The sequence below is a fragment of the Canis lupus genome, chromosome 18, assembly GCF_003254725.2.
Source record: "Canis lupus dingo isolate Sandy chromosome 18, ASM325472v2, whole genome shotgun sequence".
Taxonomy (NCBI): Eukaryota; Metazoa; Chordata; class Mammalia; order Carnivora; family Canidae; genus Canis; species Canis lupus.
In genome coordinates this window covers 54,359,015-54,367,544 of record NC_064260.1, presented here as the reverse complement: position 1 = coordinate 54,367,544, position 8,530 = coordinate 54,359,015, and the positions used below count along the sequence as shown (strand labels likewise).

The window sequence follows — 8,530 nt, the reverse complement described above, 5'->3', positions numbered from 1 at the left end:
CACACGGGTCTTCACGTTATACGGATCTGTGAAGCCGTATGTTTGTTTTGTGTGGTTTGTGTGATTTGTTTTATTTTAAAATTCATTTGATTGTTTGTGTACTTGTGTTTTATTTGACAACGAAATTATTTTTAAAAATTTACCCAGGACTAGTGCCAGGGCTGCCAGCCCTGCTGGTGTCTGTCCTCCCATCCTGCCTTTGCCATAATTGTGATCCCTTCAGAACTTTTCTAGGACAAGCAAGGCCCAGACAGACTCGTTCCAAGCAGCCCATGTGTGTGCCTGTGTACACTCTGACACATGTGCAAATGTGTGTATGTACGTGTGTGTGTGTGTGTGTGTGTGTGTGCCCCCCATCACAGATGTCCCTGCCTTACTTCTCAAATAGATTTTCTGGAGTAGGTGGAAGCCTCTCTTCTTTCAAGTCCATTTGACTCTGTGGCCTCTTTCTGTTTTTGTTTTCTTTAAAAGATTTTATTTATTTATTTGTGAGAGACACAGACAGAGGCAGAGGGACAAGTAGGCTCCCTGTGAGGAGCCTGATGTGGGACTCGATTCCGGGACCTTGGGATCATGACCTGAGCCCAAGGCAGATGCTCCACCGACTGAGACCCCCAGGCACCCCAAGCCTCCCGTTTTTACCTCAGTGGGGGTCACCATCCCATCTCCATCTGCTCTTTTCCTCTCTTTATTTTTGCTTCTGCTTCACATTAATTTTTGCTCTTTTCTTCATTTGGGGGAAAAATGGAAGGGAAAAAAGAGCAAGAGAAACGGAAAATAGACCTCCCAGTGCCTCCTTCCCAACTGCTGTCACTGGGCCCCCTACTGGCCCAGGGTAGGGAAGTCACCCCTCCCTGCCCCCATCCCTCAGAAGGGCCCTGGAGGAGGAGGGGGTAGAGGCTGCCTTCTGTGTTCCTCATGGGACATGTACACTGTCTCTTTTCTCCAGCAAAGCGGGGAAAACCTCATTGCAAAGGAGCACAAGTTCCCCAGAGAGGCCTGGGCAGGGAAGATAAAGTGGAAAAACCCATAGTCAAAAAGGAAAGAAAAACAGAGGTATGGCCTTAGGAAAAGACATGTGTCTGCGGTTCCCAAACACAGCTGCCAGATGCTCAGGGAGCGTACAGGGGTTCCCTCTGCATTTGGTGTCCAGGGGGCCATAGTTTTTACTGATGAACCAACCCCAAGGTCCTTGCTTTTGCCTTGGGCCTGTTATTTCCCCTGCTGTCTTGTGGGCTATTTTGATCTCTCAGTTGTCTCTCCCGCTGACCTGTCCTCCTTGGCCTTGGAAGATCCCAGTGAATCCCATCAGACTTGCTGTGTGCCACTTATCCTCCCTCTCTTTTGCTCTGCTGTCTCTCAAATAAATAAATAAAATCTTAAAAAAAAATCTTTTCACTGTATTGAGGCTCAGGGGGGACCATGTAAGAGGAGCTAAAGGCAGGGTTTGAGGGATTGTAGAAAAGGTGTGGACAGGCCAAAATGATACCCAAACTTGTATCAACTCAGGGCTTTGGCAGACAGCAAAGCTTCCTGGATCCATCCCCACGCCTGAGCCATTGCTTTGTAACCGCCGCCTCCCTCGGCAGTAGACACATGGATACTCCCCACAGTGCATCAGTACCCACCTGCTGTGTGCCTGCTCTGATCCCAGCACCCTGTGTGGGTGGTACTGAGGATGGGACAGGAACACCTTCCTTCAGCCCACAGGTGGTGGAATATGACAGACGTGGAAGATAATTACAACCTGGTTTGTATAGGTAATTTGGTGTCAACGTGAACATACAGCATGCCAGAAGAATTTTTTTAAAAAGTAAATTTGGGGAGTATATTCGTGTCCTAGGCTGCCGTAGCAAATTACCACAAACTGGATGGCTCAAAAACACAGAAGTGCATTGTCTCACAGTTCTGGAGGCCAAAAGTATGGAGTCAAGGTGCTGGCCAGGCCATACTCCCTGATAAGGCTCTAAGGCAGAGGATCTTTGTTTGCTTCTTCCAGATTCTAGTGGCTTCGGATGTTCCTTGGATTGTGTCAACATCCCTCCAATCTCTGCCCCTGTCTTCACATGGCCATCTCTGCTGGGGACACTTGTTGGATATAGAGCCCACCTGGGTAATCCTGGATGATCTTACCATAAGAACCTTAACTTAATTATATCTGCAGAGACTGTTTTTCCAAATGCATGGATATATCTCTTTGGGCTCCACCAGTCAAGCCACTGCTGGCAATACTCCCAGTGTGTGGAAAAGGGACTTTAATACTTCACTTTGTCATATTTGTTGTGTACCTAGATGCCAGACACCGTTCTAGGTGCTGGGGACACAGAAGTCCAGGTTCCTGCTTATCACAGACCTTCCATTCTAGGGGGAGGAGATGGGCCATATTTTATTAGACAAATAAACAAGAAATGTTAGGGAATGGTGAGGGCTTTATGGAGAATGTAACAAGGACATGTGATGGAGTGAGAGGGTGGCTACTCTAGAGTCAGAGGGGACAGTCTTTTTTTTTTTTTTTATGATAGTCACACAGAGAGAGAGAGAGAGAGAGAGAGGCAGAGACACAGGCAGAGGGAGAAGCAGGCTCCATGCACCGGGAGCCCGGCGTGGGATTCGATCCCGGGTCTCCAGGATCGCGCCCTGGGCTAAACCACTGCGCCACCCAGGGTTCCCTGGGGACAGTCTTTTTATAGAGGTATGTGAAGCTGAAGTCTGGGTGCCTGGAAGGAGCCAGGATGCAAAGACTTGGCAGAGAAATGGCGAAAACAGGTGCGCATGGGCTTAGCATATTCAAGGAGCAGAAAGATGGCTACTGTGGCTGAAACCCAATGAGCAAGAAAGCAAGTGGCAGGAGATGGGGCTGGGGAGGCGATTGAGTCAGATCACGGGGGCCTGGAGTCCAGGTAAGACACTTGGTTTTTATTCTAAGAATGAGGGGAATCCCACAGGTTTCCAGCAGAGGAACACCATGAGCTAACTTAGGATCTGGCTGCTGGGGGAAGTGGGCCACTAAAGGGTAAAGGTCTATGGAAGAGGCAGGTTATAAGTTAGGAGGTTCCTACTGTGGCAGTTGAAGCAGAGCACCAGTAGTTGTGGAGGGCATGGTTGTGGAGGTGAAGGGGAATATTCCAGAAGCCTCCTAGAGGTACAGTTGATCAGACTTCCTACAGATTGGTCATATGGAGTGAGGAAAGAAGGGAATGAAGAATGCATCTTTGGTTTTAGAAGCAAGCTATTGAGTGTCTTTTCCCCCTTAATTGTAGTGAAATGCACATAACATAAAAGTTACCACTTAGCCCATTTTTAAGTGTACAGTTAGTGGCATTGAGTACATCCACGATGTTGTGCAACCATCACCATTAAACTTCCAGAATTTTCTTGGGTTTATTTTGTGGACTGAACAATCCAGGTACTCATCAGATTCTGTGGAAAGCAGAGACCAGTAGAGTTTCTTGGCAGCTGGTTCTACTGCACACAAAGACCCATCTCTGATATTTCCTCTGATTATTTCCAGTGGGCTCTTGGGCACCAGGAACGTGATGTTATGTTTTATTTTTCTCTTGATTTTGCCTCAGCAAATCCGAGAAACATTCCTGGGCATGGTGCTGAGTAGTAAGTTTCTCCTCACTTGGATAAGGACCTAAGCCCTAGGACTCTATCCTTCCTGCCTCCCAGGCACATGTGCACAGGAGGGGTCTGAGCGGAGCACTGGTTAAAGTCCTTTTGACATTGGTTTCTGAATATTTTTTATTGGAGTTTGATTTACCAACATATAGTATAATACCCAGTGCTCATCCCATCAAGTGCCCCCCTCAGAAAGTCTTTTTGACATGAACCCAAAGTTCTGCTGTCTCCTGTCTACAGTGGGGAATCGGTCACAGAAAGGTGGGCTGAAGGACAAAGAAGGCAGGTGTCTCCCACTGAAACTATAGAGGTGAGAAAACAGGACTGTGGAGCCCTGCAGAGAGGGAGGGAGGAGTGGGGAGCCAAGGGTTTGGTTTGCAAAGTCACCTTAGCTTCTAAGACTGGCTTTAGAGAAGTCTCTAATCATTAAAAAAGCAAAGAAAACCAGAGCTGGGGGCATCACAATGCCAGATTTCAGGTTGTACTACAAAGCTGTGGTCATCAAGACAGTGTGGAACTGGCACAAAACAGACACATAGATCAATGGAACAGAATAGAGAATCCAGAAGTGGACCCTCAGCTCTATGGTCAACTAATATTCGACAAAGGAGGAAAGACTATCCACTGGAAGAAAGACAGTCTCTTCAATAAATGGTGCTGGGAAAACTGGACATCCACGTACAGAAGAATGAAACTAGACCACTCTCTTACACCAGACACAAAGATAAACTCAAAATGGATGAAAGATCTAAATGTGAGACAAGATTCCATCAAAATCCTAGAGGAGAACAGAGGCAACACCCTTTTTGAACTTGGCCACAGCAACTTCTTGCAAGATCTATGAAGGCAAGGGAAACCAAAGCAAAAATGAACTATTGGGACTTCATCAGGATAAGCTTTTGTACAGCAAAAGAAACAGTCAACAAAACAAAAAGACAGCCTACAAAATACGTATTTGCAAAAGACGTATCAGATAAAGGGCTAGTTTCCAAGATCTATAAAGAACTTATTAAACTCAACAACAAAGAAGCAATCCAATCATGAAATGGGCAAATGACATGAACAGAAATCTCACAGAGGAAGACATAGACATGGCCAACATGCACATGAGAAAATGCTCCACATCACTGGCCATAGGGGAAATACAAATCAAACCCACAATGAGATACCACCTCACACCAGTGAGAATGGGGAAGATTAACAAGGCAGGAAACCACAAATGTTGGAGAGGATGTGGGGAAAGGGGAACCCTCTTTCATTGTTGGTGGGAATGTGACCTGGTGCAGCCACTCTGGAAAACTGTGTGGAGGATCCTCAAAGAGTTAAAAATAGATCTGCCCTATGACCCAGCAATTGCACTGCTGGGGATTTACCCCAAAGATACAGATGCAGTGAAACGCCGGGACACCTGCACCCCGATGTTTCTAGCAGCAATGTCCACAATAGCCAAACTGTGGAAGGAGCCTCGGTGTCCATCGGAAGATGAATGGATCAAGAAGATGTGGTCTATGTATACAATGGAATATTCCTCAGCCATTAGAAACGACAAATACCCACCATTTGCTTTGACGTGGATGGAACTGGAGGGTATTATGCTGAGTGAAATAAGTCAATCGGAGAAGGACAAACATTATATGGTCTCATTCATTTGGGGAATATAAAAAATAGTGAAAGGGAATAAAGGCGAAAGGAGAAAAAATGAGTAGGAAATATCAGAGAGGGAGACAGAACATGAGAGACTCCTAACTCTGGGAAACGAACAAGGGGTGGTAGAAAGGGAGGTGGGTGGGGGGTGGGGGTGACTGGGTGACGGGCACTGAGGGGGGCACTTGATGGGATGAGCGCTGGGTGTTATGCTATATGTTGGCAAATTGAACTCCAATCAAAAATAAATAAAAAATAAAATTAAAATTAAAAAAATTTTTAAAAAAGAAGAAGAAGAAGAAAAAAGCAAAGACCACCTATGGAGAACTCTCACTTGGGAATGTGGTAAAAGACTGTACCCCTCCCACCCATTCCCATCCTCAGAATGGAGTTCGATAGAGTTATGCGTGTGAAGCAGTAACAATTTCCTCTAGAGTTGAACTCAGGATTAAGACAGTGCAGATCTCTTATTTTCTAAATGGGTGCATTTTTATAACCCTCTGGAAAGAAGCTTAGTGTGTATCCTATAGATACTCCTGGAGAGGAGCAATCATATAGGTAAGTTGGCAAACTAGTTAAGAGACTGGCATAGGGGAAAGTCAACCAATTTTACCATCCTACTGCTCCAAGGAACTTACATGATTTAATTTCTGTATCAGTTTTCCTTGGTTGCTGTAACGAATTTCCATATACTTGGTGGTGAAAAATTATTACCTCACCGTTCTGGAGGTCAGAAGTGTCATTGGGCTAAATGTGGGTATCACCAAGGCTGTGTTCCTTTCTGGACACTGCAGGAAATAATCTATTTCCTTGTCTTTTCCAGTTTCCAGAAGCTGCCTACATCCCTTGGTTCATGATGTTCAAAGCCAACAATGGTGGATTGAGTCCTGGAACTCTGACCTCCTCTTCTGCCTCCCTCTTCCAATTTTTAAAAAAATTTTATTTATTTATTTATTTATTTATTTATTTATTTATTTATTTATTCATGACAGACATAGAGAGAGAGAAGCAGAGACACAGGCAGAGGGAGAAGCAGCTCCATGCAGGGAGCCCGATGTGGGACTCGACCCCAGGTCTCCAGGATCATGCCCTGGACCAAAGGTGGCACTAAACCGCTGAGCGCCCCCCCGGGCTGCCCTCCCTCTTCCAAATTTGATAACTCACATGATTACTGTGGGCCAGCTGGATAATTCGGGACAATCTTTCTGTTTTAAGGTCAGCTGATGAACAACCTCAATTCCATATGCAGCCTTAATTCTCCTTTGCCATGTAAGGCAATATACACCCAGGTTCCAGAGATGGGGACATAAACATCATTAGGGGTGGAGGAACAATTTTGCCATAATCCCTATCAGAAGAGCAGAAATAGGAAGAAATAAGAATTCAGTGGAATCACAGGACATGAAATTAATATGGAGAAATCTATATACTAGTAATGAGATAGCAGGAAAAGAAATTAAGAAAATAATCCCATTTACAATTGTACCAAAAATAATAAGATACATAGGAATAAACTTAACAAAGGAGGTAAGATATCTGTACTCCAAAAACTATAAAACATTAATGGAAGGAATTGAAGATGACACAAACAAACGGAAAGGTAGTCCATGCTCATGAGTTGGAAGAACCAATATTGTTAAAATGTCCATACTACCCAAAACAATCTACAGATTTAATGCAATTCCTCTCAAAAACACTAACAACATTTTCCACAGAAGTAGATCAAATAATTCTAAAATTTGTATGAAACCATACATGACCGTTAATAGCCAAAGCAACCTTGAGAAAGAACAAAGCTGGACATACCACCATCCCAGATTATAAGATATACTACAAAGCTATAATAATCAAAACAGCAAGGTACTGGCACAAAAGTAAGATCAATGGAATAGAATTGAGAACACAGAAATAAACCCACATTTATAGGTCAATTAATCTATGACAAAAGAGGCAAGAATATACAATGGGGAAATGACAGTCTCTTCAACAAGTGGTGTTGGGAAAACGGGACAACTACTTGCAAAAGAATGAAACTGGACCATAGTACCACACACAAAAAGAAACTCAAAACAGATTAAAGAGCTAAATAGGAGACCTGAAACCATAAAGTTCCTAGAAGAAAACATAGGTGGTAATTTCTTTGACATCAGCCATAGAAACATTCATCTAGATGTATCTCCTCAGGCAAGGGAAACAAAAGGAAAATTGAACTATTGGACTACACCAAAATAAAAACCTTCTGCACAGCAAAGGAAACCATCAACAACAACAACAAAAAGATGACCTATGAAATAGGAGAAGATATTTGCAAATGACATATCTGATAAGGGGTCAATATTTAAAATATATAAAGAACTTATACAACTCAACAACAAAAAACAAATAAACCAAACAAAAAATAGGCAGAGGATTTGAATAGATTTTTTTTCTTCTTTTATTTATTTATTTTTTAATTTTTATTTATTTATGATAGTCACACAGAGAGAGAGAGGCAGAGACACAGGCAGAGGGAGAAACAGGCTCCATGCACCGGGAGCCCGACGTGAGATTCGATCCCAGGCCTCCAGGATCACGCCCTGGGCCAAAGGCAGGCGCCAAATCGCTGCGCCACCCAGGGATCCCATCTTCTTTTAAAAAAAAATATTAAATTTCAGTCGGTGAAGCCTCTGACTCTTGATTTTGGCTCAAGTCAGGGTCTCAGGGCCCTGAGATCAAGCGTTGGGCTCTGCAGTGGGTATGGAGCCTGCTTAAGATTCTCCCTCTCTCTCTCTCTCTCTCTCCCCCTGCCCCTCCCGCCTCCCCTACCCCCTCCCCTTTTTGTTAGTTTTTAAACTAACAAAAAATAAGGAGTGCTTCACAGATTTGCATGTCATCCTTGCACAGGGGCCATGCTAATCTTCTGTGTACTGAACAGACATTTTTCCAAAGAAGACATCCAGATGGCCAATAGACACATGAAAAGGTGCTCAGCATCACTCATCAGCAGGAAAATGCAAATCAAAACCATAAAAAGATATCATCTCACACCCGTCAGAATGGCTAAAATAAAAAACACAAGGACCAACAAGTGTTGGTAAGGATGTGGAGAAAAAGGAACCCCTTGTGCGCTGTTGGTGTGAATGCAAAAGGGTGCAGCCCCTGTGGAAGACAGTATGGAGGTTCCTCAAAAAGTTAAAAATAGAACCACCACATGATCCAGTGATCACTATTGGGTATTTACGCAAATAAAACAACATTAGTTTGCAAAGATATATGTATCCCTATG

General features: G+C 43.9%; 1 pseudogene; it reads right to left on the bottom strand.

The window, feature by feature from the left end:
• Positions 1-8,103: 8,103 nt before the first annotated feature.
• LOC112659568 (U6 spliceosomal RNA) lies at positions 8,104-8,198 on the bottom strand (annotated as a pseudogene).
• Between the last annotated feature and the right edge of the window lie 332 nt (positions 8,199-8,530).